Source organism: Eumetopias jubatus, unplaced genomic scaffold (assembly GCF_037043125.1).
Source record: "Eumetopias jubatus isolate StellerSeaLion01/CBP00866 unplaced genomic scaffold, mEumJub1_p1.0 scaffold_2, whole genome shotgun sequence".
NCBI lineage: Eukaryota > Metazoa > Chordata > Mammalia > Carnivora > Otariidae > Eumetopias > Eumetopias jubatus.
Genome location: NW_028274808.1, coordinates 70,056,447 through 70,076,451, shown reverse-complemented (window position 1 = coordinate 70,076,451; position 20,005 = coordinate 70,056,447). Strand labels below are relative to the sequence as shown.

General features: G+C 35.6%; 1 pseudogene; it reads right to left on the bottom strand.

Annotated features, from left to right (window-relative positions):
* Positions 1–15,233, bottom strand: part of LOC114210126 (cell cycle progression protein 1-like) — a 50,736-nt pseudogene extending 35,503 nt beyond the window's left edge.
* Positions 15,234–20,005: the final 4,772 nt, after the last annotated feature.

Below are 20,005 nucleotides of genomic sequence, written 5' to 3'. Positions count from 1 at the left end.
ACATAGGCTCTTCATGTTGACTGAAGATATCTTGTGGATATCTTGTGGAGCCCTTCAATGTTATTCTTAAATATTAATCTTTAAGTTCTTTGCTGAAAGTAACAGAATTCTCAATAATTAGTTACTTAAACAAGGAAGCCATTTAATAACCTCATATCACAAAATGTCTGGAGATAGGTCATTTAAAGTTCAGTTCATTCACGAAAGACTCTACAATTTTTTTTTGTTCCACTCAAAAATGTGGCAGTGCCTTCACCAATGCCTCATAATGTCTGCTGCAATTCTAAACATGTCATTACACAAGTGCACCCAAGTAGGAATGAAAGACATAGGACAAAAAAAGCCTTCTCTATACAGGACTCCCTTATATGTAATGACAAATTTACACAGAAGCAGATTCTTTTTATATTCTATTTGCCAGAAGAGAAACAAAGGCTTGTATCTATTCCAACATTAAAAAAATGGAAATGGATTGCTCTGATTGATAGTCTAATCATGATTTATCCTCTGGTGTGGGCCATATTGCCATCCAAACAAAATTAGGGTTCTGAGAGCACAGAAGACAGGAAATGACTAGTATGCAGTCATACTAGTCATGAGAGTCATACAGTCATCATCATAAAAATCATAAAAGAGAGCCATGGCATACTGCTAAAACTGATATACAATTATAAGTATAGGTAGTCTGAGAAACAATTCTGAGTATTAAAATAACAAAAGAAATAAAATATCCTGTTTTTTTTCTCTTGTATTACTAAAGTAGCTTTTCTTCAAAGCACTTATGTCTTCCTGATGAAATTTTACCACTATGAAATGTGACTTTATACCTGGTAAACTCTTCTCTAGAAATCGATTTTATCTAATATTAATATAGCTACCTCGGGTGTCTTATGATGAAGGTGCAAGGTATATATATTTGCTACCCTGTTTCGTTTCTATTCTATGAGTACCTTTATATATACATGTTCTTTTCCAGCTTTATTGAGGTATGACTGAAAAATAAAAATTGTATATATTTAACATGGACCACATAATGTTTTGGTATACATATGCAAAGATGTGAAATGACAATCAACCTAATTAACATATCCATCACATCATATAGTTATCTTTGAATGTATGCGTGTGTGGTGAGAACACATGAGATCTATTCACTTAGCAAATTTCAACTAAATACCAAATTCCTGGGCACCTGGGTGGCTCAGTCGTTAAGCGTCTGCCTTCAGCTCAGGTCATGATCCCAGGATCCTGGGATGGAGCCCCTCACCGAGTTCCCTGCTAGGCGGGAAGCTTGCTTCTCCCTCTCCCACTCCCCCTGCTTGCGTTCCCTCTCTCACTGTCTATCTCCCTCAAAAAATTAATAAAATCTTTAAAATAAATAAATAAATAACAAATTATTTTTAATTATAGTCATCTTGTTGTACATTAGGTCTCCAGAACTTTATTCATCTTATAACTGAAAGCCTGCACCCTCATCAAAAGCCTGCACCCTCCTTTCCCCCACGCCCTAGTCCCTGAAAACAACCATTCTATTTCCTCTTAACTCTGAGTTCAAGTCTTTCAGATTCCACATATAAGCAAGATCATGCAGTATTTGTCTTTTCATGTCTGGCTTGTTTCACTTAGCACAGTGTCCTCCAGGTTCATCCATGTTGTCATAAATGGCAAGATTTCCTTCTTTTGTGGCTGGATAGTATTCCATTCTATACATATACCACATTTTTTTTATTCACTCATGACAAACACTTCGGTTGTTATCTTATGTGTTGTGATTACTGCAATAAACCTGGGAGTACAGACAGTTCTCTCTGCAATTCTGATTTTGCTTCCTTTAGATATATACCTGGAAGTGAGATTGCTAAACCATATGGAAGTTACATTTTAATTTTTTGATAAACCTCCATACTGTTTCTCATAATGGCTGCACTAATTTATCAACTTATGCCAATAATGTAAAGGTTGCCTTTTCTCCACACCTTTGACAACATTTTTCATCTATTGACTTTAGAACAAAAGCCATCATAACAGGTATGAGGTAATAACTCATTGTGGTTTTAATTTGCATTTACCTGATGATTAGTGGTGTTGAGCACTTTTTCACGTACCTATTGACCATTCGTATGTCTTCTTTAGAAAAAAATGTCTATTCAGATCCTTCACCCATTTGTTAATGGAATTATGTGTTTTGCTATTGAGTTGTAGGAGTTCTTTATTTTGGTTATTAGCCCCACATCAGATATATGTTTTACAAATATTGTCTCCCATTTAGTAGGTTGCCTTTTCATATTATTGACTTCTTTTGCCGTGCAAAGCTTTTTATTTTGATGTAGCCCAACTTTTGTTGCTTTTTCTGTCACAACCAAAAAATTGTCACTAAGACTGATATCAAGGAGATTTTTGCCTATGTTTCCTTCTAGGAATTTTATGGTTTGAGGTGTTACATTTAAGTCTTTAATCCATTTTGAGTTGATTTCTGTGTATGGTGTAAGATAGTGGTCTAGTTTCATTCTTTTGCCTGTGGCTGTCCAGTTTTCCCAACACTGTTTATTGAAGAGACTGTCTTTCCCCATCGTACATTCTTAGCTCCTTTGTTATAAGTTAATTGACTGTATATGCACGGTTTTATTTCTGGGCTCTCTATTTTGTTCCATTGATCTCTGTGTCTGTTTCTATACCAATACCATACAGTTTTGATTACTACAGCTTTGTAATATAATTTGAAATCAGAAACCATGATGCCTCAAGTTTTGTTCTTTTTGTTCAAGATTAATTTAGCTTTTTGTAGTCTTTTGTGATTCCATATGAATTTTAAGATTGTTCTGTTTCTGTGAAAAATGTCATTACTATTTTGATGTGGATTGCATTGAATCTGTAGATTACTTTTAGTAGTGTAAACATTTTAATAATATTAATTATGTTAATAATATTAATTGGAAGAATTAATGTTATCTGTGCTGTCTTCAATTTATTTCATCAATGTTATACAGTTTTCACTGTACAGGTCTTTCACCTCCTTGGTTAAATTTATTCCTAAGTATTTTATTCTTTTTGATACAATTCTCTTTACTTTTGATTTCTAACAATTTGATTATAATGTAACTGAATGTTCTTTATTTTTTTAATCTTGTCTGGGAGATATTGAGCATATTTTCATTCAAATTTGGAACATTTTGACACTAAGTTCCTCATATAATTTTTGCTTCTCAACTTCTCTTTCATTGTCTTCCCAGACTCCAATTACTTATAGGTAGACCACTTAATATTATTCCACACACTACTGAGGTTCCTCCTTTTTATTCTCTCAGTGTTGGAGTTTCAATAATTTCTATTAGTCAGTCAGTCTTCAAGTTACTTTATCTCTTCTTCTTCAGTGTCCAAACTTCTATCGAGCTTATCTAATGATTTATTTTAAAATCTTATATTGCTGTTTCATAGTTTTAGAATTTGCATTTGTTTTTTTCCTATTGTGCCTAGTTTTTTAAAGATTTTATGTATTTATTTGCCAGAGAGAGAGAGCTCAAGCAGGGGGAGTGGCAGGCAGAGGGAGAAGCAGGCTTCCCCCTGAGCAAGGAGCACAACGTGGGACTCAATCCTAGGACACTGGGATCATTACCTGAGCCGAAGGCAGGTGCTTAACTGACTAAACCACCCAGGCCTCCCTGTGTCTATTTTTCTAATGGCATCCCCCATCTCTTTGTCCATTATGTTAATCTTTTCCTTTAAAATATTGTAGCTGACTTAACATTTTTGTCATCTCTAGGTTTGTTTCTATTAACTGCATTTTTAAAGGATTTTTATTTATTTATTTTAGAGAGAGAAATAGAGAAAGCATGAGCAGAGGGAGGAGCAGAGGGAAAAGGAGAGAGAGAAACCTAAGCAGACTCCCTGCTGCCTCAATCTGAGAATCCTGAGATCATGACCTGAGCCAAAATCAAGAGTCAGCCACTTAACCAACTGAGCCACCTGGATGCCCCTCTATTAATTGCATTTTTGTCCGAGTTAAAGATTCACATTTTCTTGCTTCTTTGTGTGTCTGTTATTTTTTATTGTGTGATGCACTTGTGGATATTACTGTTTATTTATTTTAATTGTAGTATGGTTAGCACACAATATTACATTAGTTTCAGGTGTACAACATAATGATTCGTTGAGTCTATAAGTTATGCTGTGCTCATCACAAGCATAGCTACCATCTGTCACCATACACCACTATTATAACACCATTGACTGTACTCCCTATGTTCTACCTGATGCTACTCTGTCTAGAACCTGTTCTTTTTTTCTTCCCTTTACAGAATGTTGTTTCGTTCCAGCAGTGAGTGCATTTACTGATGACTTCTTACTGATGTTTATATCAAATCTGAAAAAGGCACATATATTATTCAATCACACAGACAAATCAGGATTGAAAGATAATTCTTTGAAGAGCTCAAGAAAAGGTACAGTGATTGATTTCTATTTTTACTAAAATTATTGTCCTTGATGATCATATGCAAACTGTTTTTTAATCTATCAAAAATAAGGTATTTGTTTTGCTTTTTAAAAAAATCATATAAGAAGGGATTATATTTGTATATAAGTTAATTAACCATAGAGTGAATTATGCTTTAACTAATAAAAAAATGTATTCAATTAAACCATTTATAAATTTTGTGTGGGTTAAAAATAAAATATATAGATGAGAAAAGAAAAAACAGCTTTAAGTTTTAAATTTTGTAAGGCTAGGTCTAGAGTAGCCCTTACCTTAGGGCTAAAGTAGCCCTCCCCTCTTCTAGGAGCTTCTTTGAATATTTGAAATAGTACCCAAGATCTCTCCATTCTGACTGGTATTTTCCAGCACTGTTTGACTTCTAAGATCTCTATTCAGTTCAGAGCCTTCAGAGCGTTTGTTTTCTCCTGGGCCTCATGGAGTCTTACCCTGGGTATATACAGCTTAGTATTTGGTCAAACACTCAAGGAAACACCTTTTCAGATTTCTGGGCTCTTTTTCTTGCAGAGCTAACTCATCTTTGGTACCTTGCCCCACAGATCCAGATACCTCAACAACCCTGACATCTGATCTCTGCTTCCTCTTCCAGAAATTCTGCTACTCTCTGCTTGGGATCCAGCCCCCTGTGCAAGGTCTGAAATGTGTTCTGGGCAAACAACTGAGGTAACTGTGTAGCTCACCTATTACATCTTCTCTCAAGGATCACATCAGTATGTTTTCTAAAGCCTGAAAGGATTGCCTCATATTTTTTATCAAGTTTCATAGCTGCTTACTGGGGACAGGTAAGCATAATACCTTTACTTGTAATACCCAGGCCAATGCCCTTTTCCAAGCACTTATAAATAATACAATTCTTTTGTCTCACATTTAGCAGCTTGTCCCAGACCTATCACCCCACTTTAGTGAGAAAAAAAATTCTGCTTTCCAATGTACTTTATCCACTCACATCTAACTCATTTTATTTTAAAATAACAGACTAAAAATCAAAAAGAATTTATAGGGTCTATGCTTGAAGATTCTTTCAGGGATTATCTTTTCAAAAAAAAAAAAGCCACATGGAATGAATTCAAGACATAGATTCCAGCCATTTTCTTTAGTCCTATCACTTCACCAGTGTTTGAGGCTCCCCAGTGATAAGTGTGCTAAATGAAAACTATGGAGCTTATTTACTGAGGAGCTAGGATTTGTGTTCAGGGCTAATCCCCATGGCCTTTACATCCCCAAGGTGCCCTCTTTTTGCCTCATTTATATTCTGATACTTCTCCTGTTCCATGGAGACAAGGTTCAGCTCAGCACTCTGCAGTTAGTGCTCAGTAGCAAACAGTGAGCACAATGAAGAACTGCTAACTTATAATTATTCTAAATGAAAACAATTTGCCACTGAGATAATAGAGAGAATAATGGCATTCAGGAACTTATATAATGGATGACTCCTTATTTTAACCTACAATTCTAGATGGCCTTTGGTTACATATTTATTTGTGGCTGTGATGTAGTTGCCCAGCAGAATTGACAGGGAGAACAAAGGGGGAAAATTGGTAAGGAAAAAGTGGCTGTTATAAAATTGTCCTAAGACCAGTTATTCTGTTACCTTCATATTTCTTTTTTATTACCCAGTGGTGCACCACATATTTGTTTTGCTTTTGTACCTATAATTCATCTTCTAGCGGGTGATTGGATGGGTGAAAGTGACTTGGATTTATTTCTTCCCTGCTTGTCATATCACTATATATTTATTTGGCTTGCTGTTAAGGTTTTTAGTTACACTTTCACAAACTCAAACAGAAATTCTGACTGAATGAGAATAGCTTGAAAGATATTGGAAAATATGACTTAAGTAAATACTTGTAATTAAATGATTGTTCCCACGATATGGATGGAGCTCGAGTGTATTATGCTAAGCAAAACAAGTCAGGGGGTGCCTGGGTGGCTCAGTCCTTAAGCGTCTGCCTTCGGCTCAGGTCATGATCCCAAGGTTCTGGGATCGAGCCCCACATCAGGCTCCCTGCTCCATAGGGAGCCTGCTTCTCCCTCTCCCACTCCCCCCGCTTGTGCTCCCTCTTTCGCTGTGTCTCTCTCTGTCAAATAAATAAATAAAATCTTTAAAAAAAATTTAAAAAAAAAAACAAGTCAGCCAAAGAAAGACAAATACCATATGATTTCACTCATATGTAGAGTTTAAGAAACAAAACGGATTAACATAGGGGAAGGGAAAAAAAAGAGAGGGAAGCAAACCATAAGAAACTTTTTTTTTTTTTTTTTGGAGGCTCCACACGCAACATGGGGCTTGAACTCATAACCCTGAGAGCAAGACCTGAGCTGAGATTAAGAGTTGAACACTTAACCAACTGAACACCCCAGGCGTCCCTAAGCAAGTCTTAAAGCTAGAGAATAAACTGAGGGTTGCTGGAGGGGAGGTGGGCAGGGAGGATGGGGGTAAATGGGTGATGGGTATTAAAGAGGGCACTTGTGATAAGCCCGGGGTGTTATATGTAAGTGATGAATCACTAAATTCTACTCCTGAAATTAGTATTATATATATGTTAACTAACCGGAATTTAAATAAAAACTTGAAATTAATTTAAAAAAAAATGTATTAAATAAATAAATAACTGCTCTCAATTGTAGGGGCCTAGGAATTTTTTTTTTTTCTTAAGATTTTATTTATTTTTTGACAGAGAGAGACACAGCGAGAGAGGGAACACAAGCAGGGGGAGTGAGTGAGGGAGAAGCAGGCTTCCCGCGGAGCAGGGAGCCCGATGCGGGGCTCGATCCCAGGACACTGGGATCATGACCTGAGCTGAAGGCAGACGCTTAATGACTGAGCCACCCAGGCGCCCTGGGGCCTAGGAATTTAAATCATGAAGACCTGATACATAACAAATTATATTACCATTAATCTTATATTTCAAAATGTCAATTAAATAAATAATATATAACCACTCTAGTTAACATGCATATCTAAGGTTTTTATTACATGTTATATATAATATAAAGAATATATAATATATAAATTATATACAATATAACATAATAATATAATACATATTATATATTAATTTATTATAATATTAATATATTTAATATATACCTGACATTATCACAACATTACTCCCTACGTATGTTTCCCAGTATGTATTAATATCACACTGGGAATTTTGCAGGAACCAAATCTTGGTCAATACTTTCATACTACAACATATAGGACAGTTATAGCAGTTAACAGAAGTTTAAAAAAAAAAGTTTGGGCACTTGGGTGGCTCAGTTGGTAAGCGACTGCCTTCGGCTCAGGTCATGATCCTGGAGTCTCTGGATCGAGTCCCGCAACCGGCTCCCTGCTCGGCAGGGAGTCTGCTTCTCCTTTTGACCCTCCCCCACGCATGTGCTCTCTCTCTCAAATAAATAAATAAAATCTTTTTTAAAAAAGTTAATAATAATTAAAAAGGATCTTGATTCATAATTTTAATTATTTTAGTACTCATTTGGGGAGATTTCACCATTGTTTTCATCATGATAAATTCCCCCCCTCCTTGCAAGTCTGACTTAACACCTTCCAACACCTTGACTTTACCCTCGATTTGCTTCTCTAAGACGGTGTCCTGAATCTAAGACAAAAAGTAGCATGGGCCATCAAGATTCCCAGTAATCCTTCAGTTAAAATTCAAATGTTTATGTTTTTAAAGTATAAGATAGATTTTTTTCCCTTATGTCATTTCTTTTAAAATGTTCTTTTTATTTGTTGATTATTCACTCAGAGGGAGATCATGTGAATTAAATATCTCCTGGATATATCTGAGAAATATTTACTAATATTTAGAAAAGAAAGGATTGATCAAACATTATAGTTTTCATATAGCAGATGAAAAAAAGTGCATCCATTTTTTCTTTTGGTACAGAACATATTAAATAATAGTTATATTCCTGAAATGAACCCCTGTCTCAATATAAGTTTTTTGCTTGAAACAAAAAAAGGAATTAAATAGAAATGTCTTCTTAATTAAAATAAATCCAAAAGCAAAAATATTTATATTTAATGATTCCAACACATTCACAGTATGCTTGAAGTAACAGGCATCTTGAACCTTTTTATTATTTTTTTTTTTTAGGGTTTCGAAGTCTTGTAACATAGCTTAGAATTTCTTCTAATGTTTAAGCAGATCATATAAGGTAAGATTGTCTAAATAGGCTATTTTAGTAAATGCCATCCAAACACATCAACCTAACTGTTTCTCATTAAGAACATAATCTGCTTTCCTATCTTCATTTAGAAGAAGAAATGTTTCCAATGAAATATTTTGCCAAGTGGCTTAGTTCAAAAACGTTATAACTACGCATGTGGAAAATTGGAAACTCAAGTACTGGTGATTCTTTTTACATTAATTTTCAAATAGCCAAATAGACTGCACTTAGTAAAATCAAGGTTTAATTGTTTCATTGGTCCAATTAAAATAATCTTTATCGAAAGACATACTGGCAGTGATTTGTGCATTAATTACAAATGCTGAGCATCACAAAACATGATCTTTCATTCAAAAAGCATAGCTCTTTGCCCAGTTAAGTAATGTAGCAGCAGGGAAATGTGATTCAGGGACTTAGGCAATGTAGTAGAAGCTCTGGGATTTTTTAAAATCTCAATTTACCTACAGAATGACCTTAGATTAGTCACTTGATACTAGTTAATTCCCCAAGTTACATTAATAGAACATAACTAGAAAATGGGAAAGCTTGTTTAACTATATGTTGTGGAGAATAAGCAGGTGCTAAGGCTGGCCATTTGGTTGGAAATAAACTCTGAGACTATGCAAAATAAACCATATTATTTTCATCAAAAACAGAAATACCACTATTTTGTAACCAAAAGAACAATGACAATTTTTCTAATGAGATAATGCAACCAGAGGTTACTATTTATTTATCCACCTGGGCCTAATTCTTTATTTTGACCCATAACATTTAAAAATATTTACAAATAATATAATTACAATATGCTACAAGTTAGAGGAAGAGTATACACAACAGTGTGATGTCATGGAGAAAGTCCAGTATTTGGAGAGGTTAGATCTTCCTTTAAACCCGGTTCTATTACTGATTTGATGATTGAGCGTGGGCAGCTAGCTAATTGAAGATATTGTTTCCTTATTTTTAGAGGTATGATATACAAAACATTCTGCCTCATCTAGATCTCATGGCTGAGAGGATCCAATAAGAAAATACCTGTAAATAGCAATCCACTCTTGAAACTTAGATCACCACAATCATCACCGTATATCATTACTTACAGATAGTAACTAAAGGTAACATGGGTCCAGTTATGCGTAAGCCATGGATTTATTCTAACTGTGGAAATTGCTCTTATTATAGGCAACTTATGAAACGTGTACATAAGTGATTGTCGGGGCGCCTGGGTGGCTCAGTCGTTAAGCATCTGCCTTCGGCTCAGGTCATGGTCCCAGGGTCCTGGGATCGAGCCCCGCATTGGGCTCCCTGCTCAGCAGGGAGTCTCCTTCTCCCTCTCCCACTCCCCCTGCTTGTGTTCCCCCTCTCACCGTGTCTCTCTCTGTCAAATAAATAAATAACATCTTTAAAAAAAAATAAGTGATTGTCGGTCTCATCCATGGTGGACAAATATGGTTTGAGAAGTGGGCATAGGAGGATAGTAACAGGAAAGAGATAAAAATATTATAAATATATATTCATCTGATTGTCTTGGCATAGAAACTAGCCTATTCTTATTTGTTGGTGACTGTAAGAGCTGTGTGTTTGTGTTAATTTTTCAGAAAAGTTGTCATTTAATCTCAGTCCACTTAATCTCACTAGAATTTTACTCCAGTGCAGATCCCAAGACAATCAAGAGTATTTTCCTGGTTTTTGGAACACTTTCTATACTAACTATCTCTTGTTATCAGAACCAATTTTTTACAGACACAGGAACGAGACCAGAAAAAGTCTGTTACTTTTTGAGTTAAATGGATTCTTGAGAGGAATGTATTATCATGTGAATAAGTCTTTTTTATTTGATTGGCAGACTAAACTACTATGACAGAATAAACATTGTTTGAGTTTTACCCTACTCCATTGCTTTTCAAACAATATATTCATAATCAGTGTAAAAGAATACACCTCAGTAACCTAACACCTGTTTCCATTCTCCAAGAACAATGCAGAGACCATAGCAAGCAGTCGTCAAAACACACTCAGCCAGCCACTAATTGAAACTCAATCTTCTAATTTTTTTCTGTATTTTTAGGTCATACAGATTTATGGCTCTTTTTCATTGCTACAAATCTATCATTTGCCTCATAGCTTTTTTCCCCAAAAGTTCTCTCTTTCCTTATTTCCATGCCAAATAGCCATATTCTAGAAACCTCCTCCAATCTGCAGCTGTTTATGTGTTTACCTCTTCTGCTCATGGACATTTTCATACTTGAGTTATAGATAATATATGCTCGTATTTTATATATGCTAGCAGGTTTAAAATCCATGAAAACAAGAAACTGTATTTTTGCAGCCTCTACAACACAAAGCAGTGTGTCAGTGTTTTGCACATGGCAGATAGCACATTTTTCAGATAGTCAGAATAATGGGATGTACAGATAAAACCAGCCATTTAGTATTTATTTCTAGATGTAAGAGTGTTTCTGAAAGATTTCAGGCACTCATCAAAATGAACCTTGTGTGTGTGTGCTTTTAAGCATGAAATTTCAAAATATTCTTTTTGAAAAATAAACAACAACAAAAGTATGATTTTACGTCAAGGACTGATTGCCAAAAAAATTTACTTGCACAAAAATATATTGTTCATGAAATAAACATTAATTAAATTGCATATCTATGGGATCATTTAAAGTCAAGATATAGAAATAGTTACATGTTACTATTAATAGCAATATGTTATTATAAAACAAAATGTTTTTGTCGTAATAAAAATGAGGCAGTTTTTCTTTTCAATTCTAATATGCAATTTTTAGATTATTTCTAGTTATTGCTATTCATTCTCATACATGATAGAAAGATTAGGCACAATGATTAATACAGCTGCAGAATTCAAGTACCTGTATTCACGAAAGAGAGTGGGAGACAGAAGGAGGAGGGAGAGAAGAAAACAGGAAAAAAAAAAAGGAGGGAAGGAGGGGAGGAAGGAAACAGGGAGAGGTTGGAACAAGAAAAGAGGGAGGGAGGCAGGAAGAAGACAGAGAGAGAGAAAGAAAAAATAAATTTTTCCAAGGGTAGTAGCAACATGCCCTAATTTTAACTCCCCATCAGGAAAAAAAGAAACTCTTCCACAAATGAAGTAATTCTCAAACTTGACTCATCTGCATGTCAATGGAAAAATATTTCAATTTTACTGGTGTCTGTTACAGACTGGGTATGACCCAACTCCCTGCTATTTCAGAAATAGTCATTAGAATTTAATATTGCTGTCTGTTGCATTCCCAGTCTGAATATTTTAATACATAGGAGAAAATGATTCTGTATGAGAAAATGCTTGAAAATGCTGTATTTAATTAATGCCCAAGGGAAGCCATGAAAAACAAAAAAAAAATTGTACTTGTCACATACTAATTTTAAACACTGTTTACCAGATTTACTTACATGCACTGCTCTAGCCTCCCACTCAGCAGTTTGATAATGGCAGAGCAGTTCGGTGCAGCACAGATCCCTGGTTTCTAGAATTCAGTAGGAGGAATAAGATACAAAGGAGATGCGAAGAAGCTGCACTTCAATGCAGCTAAATTCTAAGGCTTAGGGCAGACCCTTGGTTATAAACACCTCCTCAGAGACAAGCAGATACAAGGGAGACTATATGATTAAATTGGCATACCAGCTATTTATATCCTCACAAGGCAGTGAGTTCTTTGGTTTATGTATTACAGACAGATGATAGACGATAGATAGATAGATAGATAGATAGATAGATAGATAGATAGATAGATAGATAATAGATAATTCAGGCTTTATCAAACATTTTTAGTCAAATTAATCTAAAATAGTAGTTTATACGCATTTCTTTTCTAAATGAAGAGACATTTCTATGGAGAAAAAGAGAATAAAAAATTACAAGTTCTCTTTCAATTTTACTACGTGGCTAGAAGAAGTCAGTCTTATTTCTGACCTGGATGAAATCAGTGTAAACCTCTACTACAGGAGGCAGAGACCCCTGGCATTGGACCACACCAATGTATCAATATACCCATATAAAAAGAAGGGGAAAAGAACTAGTATGGGAATTGCTTGACTAGGTGCCACACATTGCTGTTATCTCACTCGACATTCACATTAATGAAGTGAGGCAGATTTTAACCCTATGTATTCAGGAAAATTCTCAGAAAAGCAGCTTGTCAACCAGAATACTAAATTAAGTATCTCTACTTTAAGCATGTATTGCTTCCACTCATCATGTGTTTTGTGAAATAGAATCAGGCTTGTTGGAGTTAACCATTTATTACTGTTTAACTTCCAAGTCTGCTGGCCAGTCCACAATCACACAATCAAATTGTGGTTATATATTTTCATGGCATCCTTCTCCCTCCAGGGCACTCTTTGATGCAATCTTGAGTCATGGCCTTTGACTTGCACTCTGCAATTATCTCCAGCTCTTCCCAATATTTTATCATGGGGGATAATACGTGGGGTAGAGAAAAGAACATCCGATGGCCTGGATTGAATAGTCTCCCCCCAAAACTCATGACCCTGCCAGAACGCCAGAAAATGTGATCATTTGGAAATACAGTCATTGGAAATTTAACTAATTAAGATAAGGTCAGACTGGATTAAGATGGTTCTAATCCAATATCACCGGTGTCTTTATAAGAAAAGGAGCACAGGAACAGACGCAGAAGATGAAAACCACGTGAAGACCAAGGCAGAGATTGGAGTGATGTTCCTACAAGCCAAGGGGTACCCAGCGTTGACATCATCACCAGAAGCTAGGAAGAGATAAGGAAAGATCCTCCCATAGAACCTTCAGAGAGAACGTGGCCCTGCTGACATCTCAATTTCAGATTTCTAGCCCCTCAGGATGGTGAAACAATAAATTTCTATTGCTCATTAAGTCTTGGAGTTTGTGGTAATTTGTTATGCAGCCCAGGCAGCTAATACACCAGTTTTACCAACTGAGAGACTTATTCCATACACCCTTCTTTAATCTAGCTTGCTCTTTATTTATGCTTACCCAAGTACTATAATTTCCCTTCTATTTCACAGTCTTTCTCTGTTCTAGTCCAAGTCTAAATCTTTTCTTTCCCATGAGAGAATTTCTAGCACCCTTGATCTTGTCTGCTCTTTGCCTCAAATCTTTTGAAAATATCAATGCATAGATCATTTTTTCATGAAATCTCAAATAATTTCCCATAATCAGAAGAGTTGGAAGAGAGGTGAGGAACTGAAAGACTGCTTTAAAGGTAGGGGCTCAGGATTCCAGGAGAATGAAGAATGTGGTCTCAACCTTGTTTGACCTGTCTCTGACTATGGCCAGTCAGAAGAAGGATTTGAATTTCATCTTGATGATCTCTCAGAAGCAACTGTTCTGATTCTTTATTCTCCCTTCAGAACAGGCAGCATATAGAAGAGAGAGGGCCATCCTTCGTGTTATTTTAGACCACTATCGGTGAAATAATTCACAGTACCAGACCTAATAATAGTCTTAAAATGGAACGATAGAGCAAAGATTTGGCTGTCAATTATTTAGGTTGTTGACAACCTGCCCTTTGTGCCCTTTCCTTGGAAACAAATAAAAAGATGAAAAGAAGTCACCTGCTGTCCTCTGAAGCTTCTTGTCACGTAGGCTGGTGTCATGGGACTTTGTCAGTGTGTTTTGTGGTGGCACAATGACTCTGCTGAGGTGCCATCTGCACTCTGAGACCTGGAATCCTGACTACAATTACCTGCCAGTGCCAAAGTCAAGGATGGTGCAAGTCTCGCATTTACAGTGACAACATTTTTTACCCAAAAATCAGGATACAGTGTCTGACAGGTATAACTATACCTGTGGGAACAATGAAACAGGATATTTAAATTCAAGACTGTCCTAGAAAATCTGAGATATATTTCAGCCTAAAGTTATCTGATCTGCTGGGTGCAATTGGAATTGTGAGAGAAAAGTAAAATATGGATTCACTCATCTTAAAAAAAAAGGTGTTTAAAATAACCTTAAATCACATCAAGTACTTTAACTTTGATCTCAGAGTGCTGAAAAACTATTTTATTATATTACCATGTAATCTGTATTATATATTTATATCTTATATACATCTTTATACTATAAAAATAGGATGAAAAAATGAAACAAAATTTATTGTTGAGGAGCTGTATATATGCAATACCAGGAAGTTTCAACTTCCTTTTCTGTTAGGATTCAAGTCAGATTCATGATAATGGGAACAATGAGAGCTGCTATTAGCAACTGAGTGCATTCTATACGTTAGGCATCAGTAGGTGAGATAACACACGTATTAAGCCTCCTTCATGCCTTGTCTCATCTAATTCTCTCAATAATCCATGGGGTAAGCATATTAGCTTCCACTTTACGAATGAAAAAAAATTAAGCCCAAAGTCACATGGCTAGAAAAACCACAGATCAGGAGTCAAATGTAGTTCTACCTACATACATTGCCACAGTAGTAAATAGGAAATTAGAGTTCACCAGAACATCACTTAAGTGAAACTGCCCTCCACCTTTTTCTACTTGACAGACAATGGAAACAAGCCAACCACTTCCAATTTCAATTCCCAGAATGTTAGCCATAGTTACACCATTTCCCCTTCCACATTAGAAAGAACCATCAGAAAAGCAAATGAATGGGAAAGAAGGGAGTAACCGGGAAACAGATTTGGACCATGGGACATTTTCATTTTCAGGGATGAAGATTTTATTTAAATTGGTCCAAATATAAGAAATAGGAACATTTTATATTCAGTAGAGATGTGTTATGGATTAGCACATGTATGTATGACAGAGATTTTATTTCATGAATAAGAAACTATTTTTAATAGTTAGACTAATCAATTCTGTTTTTATTTTTGTGAGAACCTATTTTACTTTATTTATTTACCATACCCCCAAAATATACGTAATTATATTAGCAGCAATATGTGATTGCTTTTTGACAAAGGACAATTTTACTGATTAAAAACCAGGCTGCTGTACTTAAATGTGTAGCAGTTTCCATGGAAACAATTTTACTTTGACTCAGAGCATATCTTGTTTTAGGGAGAGTAGTCTGTTGTTATGGCAATAGGAACTTGAGCATTTCTCCCAAAAGAAGACTAACACAGGATAGATAATAGGGTTGCCAGTTATGAAGCATATAGAAATATGAGTGTATTTATCCTAGCTTACAGAAATCATAGCTGGTAAAGATAGCAGACACCATTTTAGTCTTGTTAGAAAAATCTCTTGTTCCATGTGCCTCCCTTGCTTTATTTTTAACCATAACAAATAATAATAATGTCATATTATCCTTGAAATTTTGTTCACTGAAGGCAACAAATTCACATTGTCATTAGGAACTATACATGCTGTCTCATTAAAACATTAATATAAACAACAACAAAAAAATATTAATATGAACTACACTTAAGGTACTAGAAGAATCAGGGGCACGTGGGTGGTTCAGTCAGTTAAACGACTGACTCTTGATTTCGGCTCAGGTAATGATCTGGGGTCCTGAGATTGAGACTTAAATCGGGCTCCTAGCTCTGAGGGGAGTCGGTTTGGGATTCTCTCTCTCCTTCTCCCTCTGGCCCTTCCCCTGCTCACTCTCTCTCTCTCTCTCTCTCTCTAAAATAAATAAATAATTCTTTGAAAAAGGATACTAGAAGAATCATAATTTGTCACGTATTTCATGACATTATGGCAATGATGATGATAATAATCCAAATTTATAGGATACGTCTGGAATACTCTAAGACAGTTATATCCACACATTAAAATTCTCATAATACCTCTCTTTGAGTGAGGTATTATTAATATCTCCATTGTACAGAAAAGAAGACTGAAGCACAGAGGTTAATCAATTTATCCAAGGTCACACATCAAGAAAGTACCAGAGCCAGGAACCAAACCTGTGAAGTCTATGCTCTTAACTAACTCCTTATGCTAGCATTTCTTAATCCCTTCACATATTAGAGTTTATTTTCTTATATTAATATTAAATCCCAATTTAAATTTAAAATACTTTAAATTTTTGTTTAAATAAATACTTAATTATGGTTAGTATCTAAAGTTTTTCCAAGAATGAGTATAAAATTCAGACAACCATTGACAATATAAACTTGAATTTAACTGAACCAATAAAAATATAGTGACTCAACTCAAAAATGACCCTTTGAACTGTTGAATCACAGATCTGTACCTCCGAAACAAATAATACAATATATGTTTAAGAAAAAGAAAAAAGAAGAAGATAGCAGGAGGGGAAGAATGAAGGGGGGAATCGGAGGGGGAGACGAACCATGAGAGACTATGGACTCTGAGAAACAAACTGAGGGTTCTAGAGGGGAGGGGTGTGGGGGGATGGGTTAGCCTGGTGACAGGTATTAAAGAGGGCACGTACTGCATGGAGCACTGGGTGTTATACACAGACAATGAATCATGGAACACTACATCAAAAACTAATGATGTAATGTATGGTGATTAACATAACAATAAAAAATTTAAAAAAATAAAAAAATGACCCTTGATATTAGTATATTTAATCTTAGCTTTGATTAATATTTAAGTAATTTAGGGTTGTAAATGTGAATGCCTTATTCGCAGTGAGAAGAGAAGGATTTCTTGAGGGATTATTCTGAATATATTTATAAGTCTGAAATACATATGCAAATATATAAATGGCAACTAAAGGATTTACTGTGATAGGTCTCTAATTAGAATTGCAAAATATTTCGTTTCAGGGGCTTATGCCTTTCCTCATCGAAAATGTTCAGCCTTTTTAAACCAAAGCCATTTTTCCTACCAGTTTATATGTTGCAGATGAATCATGAATTCATCTCATTTTAGTCTCTTAGGCAATGATTACATAAGTATTTCAATAACACAAAATGTTCATTCCACTTTGTGTTATTGAAAACACTTGCGTTATTAAAAAAAGAAAACAACCAACTGCTTTCCCTGCTACCTTGTTTCAGAGTAGACAGGTGAAGTTTTGATAAATAAGTGGTATCTAAAAAGATAATGGTTGACCTGATAAAGGTTATAGACACATAAAAAATCGTGCAGTAAATCTTTTCTAAATGCAGGTTGATACTAAAAGTATTCCCTTTCGAATCAGAAGTTGGACAAGAATGCTACTATTATCACCCCTACAGCATTGCACTAAGACCTGAGCCAACCAACTAACACAAGCAAGAGTGGTTTGCAGAGGGTTGTCAGTTGTTCCTTTTATATTAACACTCAAAACACTTAATACTTGATATTAAGATGTTCTTAAATAAAGAGCACTGCAAACAGTAATTTGCTTAAATAGCAATGTGGGTTAGTAAAATCATTGATCTAGCTAATGGCTTTTCCCATGCCTGTGCTTTGGTGAACTTGCCAATGCACATGTCTTGTGCAGCCCAGACACTCCCACCTCTTTCACAGCCCAAATCCTACACCTTCATTCCCTGACTCAGCTTGTACCTCAATTATTAATTGTTCATACAATGCTTGTCCTCTACTTTAACTCTAATTTTTGGTCTCACACTCACATATGCTTAGATCTGACTCACAGATAAAATGTATCCAGTTATGACCTTGATGTTTCAAATTGCAGAGGAAAACAGGAGTTTACTTCTAGACATGCTCATTTCCTGATGATTCTGTAATCATTAGGTAGTTGGTAATATGGACTTGGACCTCAGAGAGAGGACAAAGTTAAAGACACAAATAGATAGGAATCATTCACAAATGTGTATGTATGCTGTGATATAATATAGTATATAATGTTCTAATACCATACTAATTGTAACTGCAATTTACTCATAACCAATTAGCACATATACTGCTACATCTAGAAATTAGCTTTGAAAGTAAGAACTATCTTCATTGACCAGATAATTGATGTCTAGGGAGGAAAAAAAATAACCTGGCAAAGTGAGACAATTTATCAATTAGTAAGGGATGGAGCTGATACATGAATACAGGTCTCATCAAAAAGCCTTGTTCATTTCTCTATAGCACAATAGATCTCAAAAATCTTTAAAACATTTTAGAATATTGTGGAAAGGATTTTTGCCTACCAAATTGATTATTATTTTAGAAATTGTGCTTTTATCTTTCTTCATTTTCCACAAGAAAATCATTATATTCTATAGTTTCATCAGTTTCAATAGATCTTAAGGCTTTTTCTTCTTACTTCATAATCTTCTTTATCTCTTAAGTCATATTTGTTTATGTACATTAAATCTCCCAAATTTTTTCTAATGCTACCATCTTGGAATATATTTTTTGTAATCATTCCTTCATTCATTCCACATTTATTTGAGCCTATTATGAGAAAGGTCCTGAGCTAGGGCTTGGGTATAGGAGGCAGTGACACAAGTCTGTGCTGTTAGGGACCTTACATCCTAGGAAGATAAAGAGATAAATAGTACTTATAGTGGATTAATAGGTGTCATTATAGAGACTTCTGTTTTCTGATTCTGCAGAGCTTGGAAGTCCCTACTCCACCATAACAATAAACAAAAAGCTAAGATCAACAACTCTTCTACAATATATAATAGAGGGGAGGACACAGGACAATCCAAAGCCCCCAAGATTAGAGAGACAGGCAGAAGAATACAGAGTCATGGCATACTAGAACAGAGACTCCACAGTAGAAATAGCCACTGAAACCTGTGTCAGGGTAGGAAACCTTAACTGTGGCTGATGAACTGCTGGAGGCTCAGTATGGATGAGTCAGAGAGTTCTCTGATGAAGAATTAGTATCATGTTGCTAGAGGGGAGGTGGGGGAGATGGGCTAAATGGGTGATGGGTATTAAGGAGGGCACTTGTGAAGAGCACTGTCTGTTATATGTAAGTGATGAATCACTAAATTCTACTCCTGAAACCAATATTACACTATATGTTAACCAACTAGAATTTAAATAAAAACTTGAAATAAAAAAATAATAACTTAAACACTTTTAAAAAATAGAAACTCCAGGGGGACTCAATCACAGGGAGTCCCAACAATTTTGTGAATTTTACCTCCAGGAGTTTGACCAAGTTTCATGGTAAATATGAGAGAAAAATTCCCTGGTGCTTCTGATAGGGGAAGAGGAAAGGGAACCATTTTGAAATACACCAGACATTCCATTCTTAATAAGACCTACCCTCAGAAGAAGCTAGCTAGGGGGCGCCTGGGTGGCTCAGTCGTTAAGCATCTGCCTTCGGCTCAGGTCATGATCCCAGGGTCCTGGGATCGAGTCCCACATCGGGCTCCCTGCTCAGCAGGAGGCCTGTTTCTCCCTCTCCCACTCCCCCTGCTTGTGTTCCTGCTCTCACTGTCTTTCTCTGTCAAATAAATAAATAAAATCTTAAAAAAAAAAAAAAG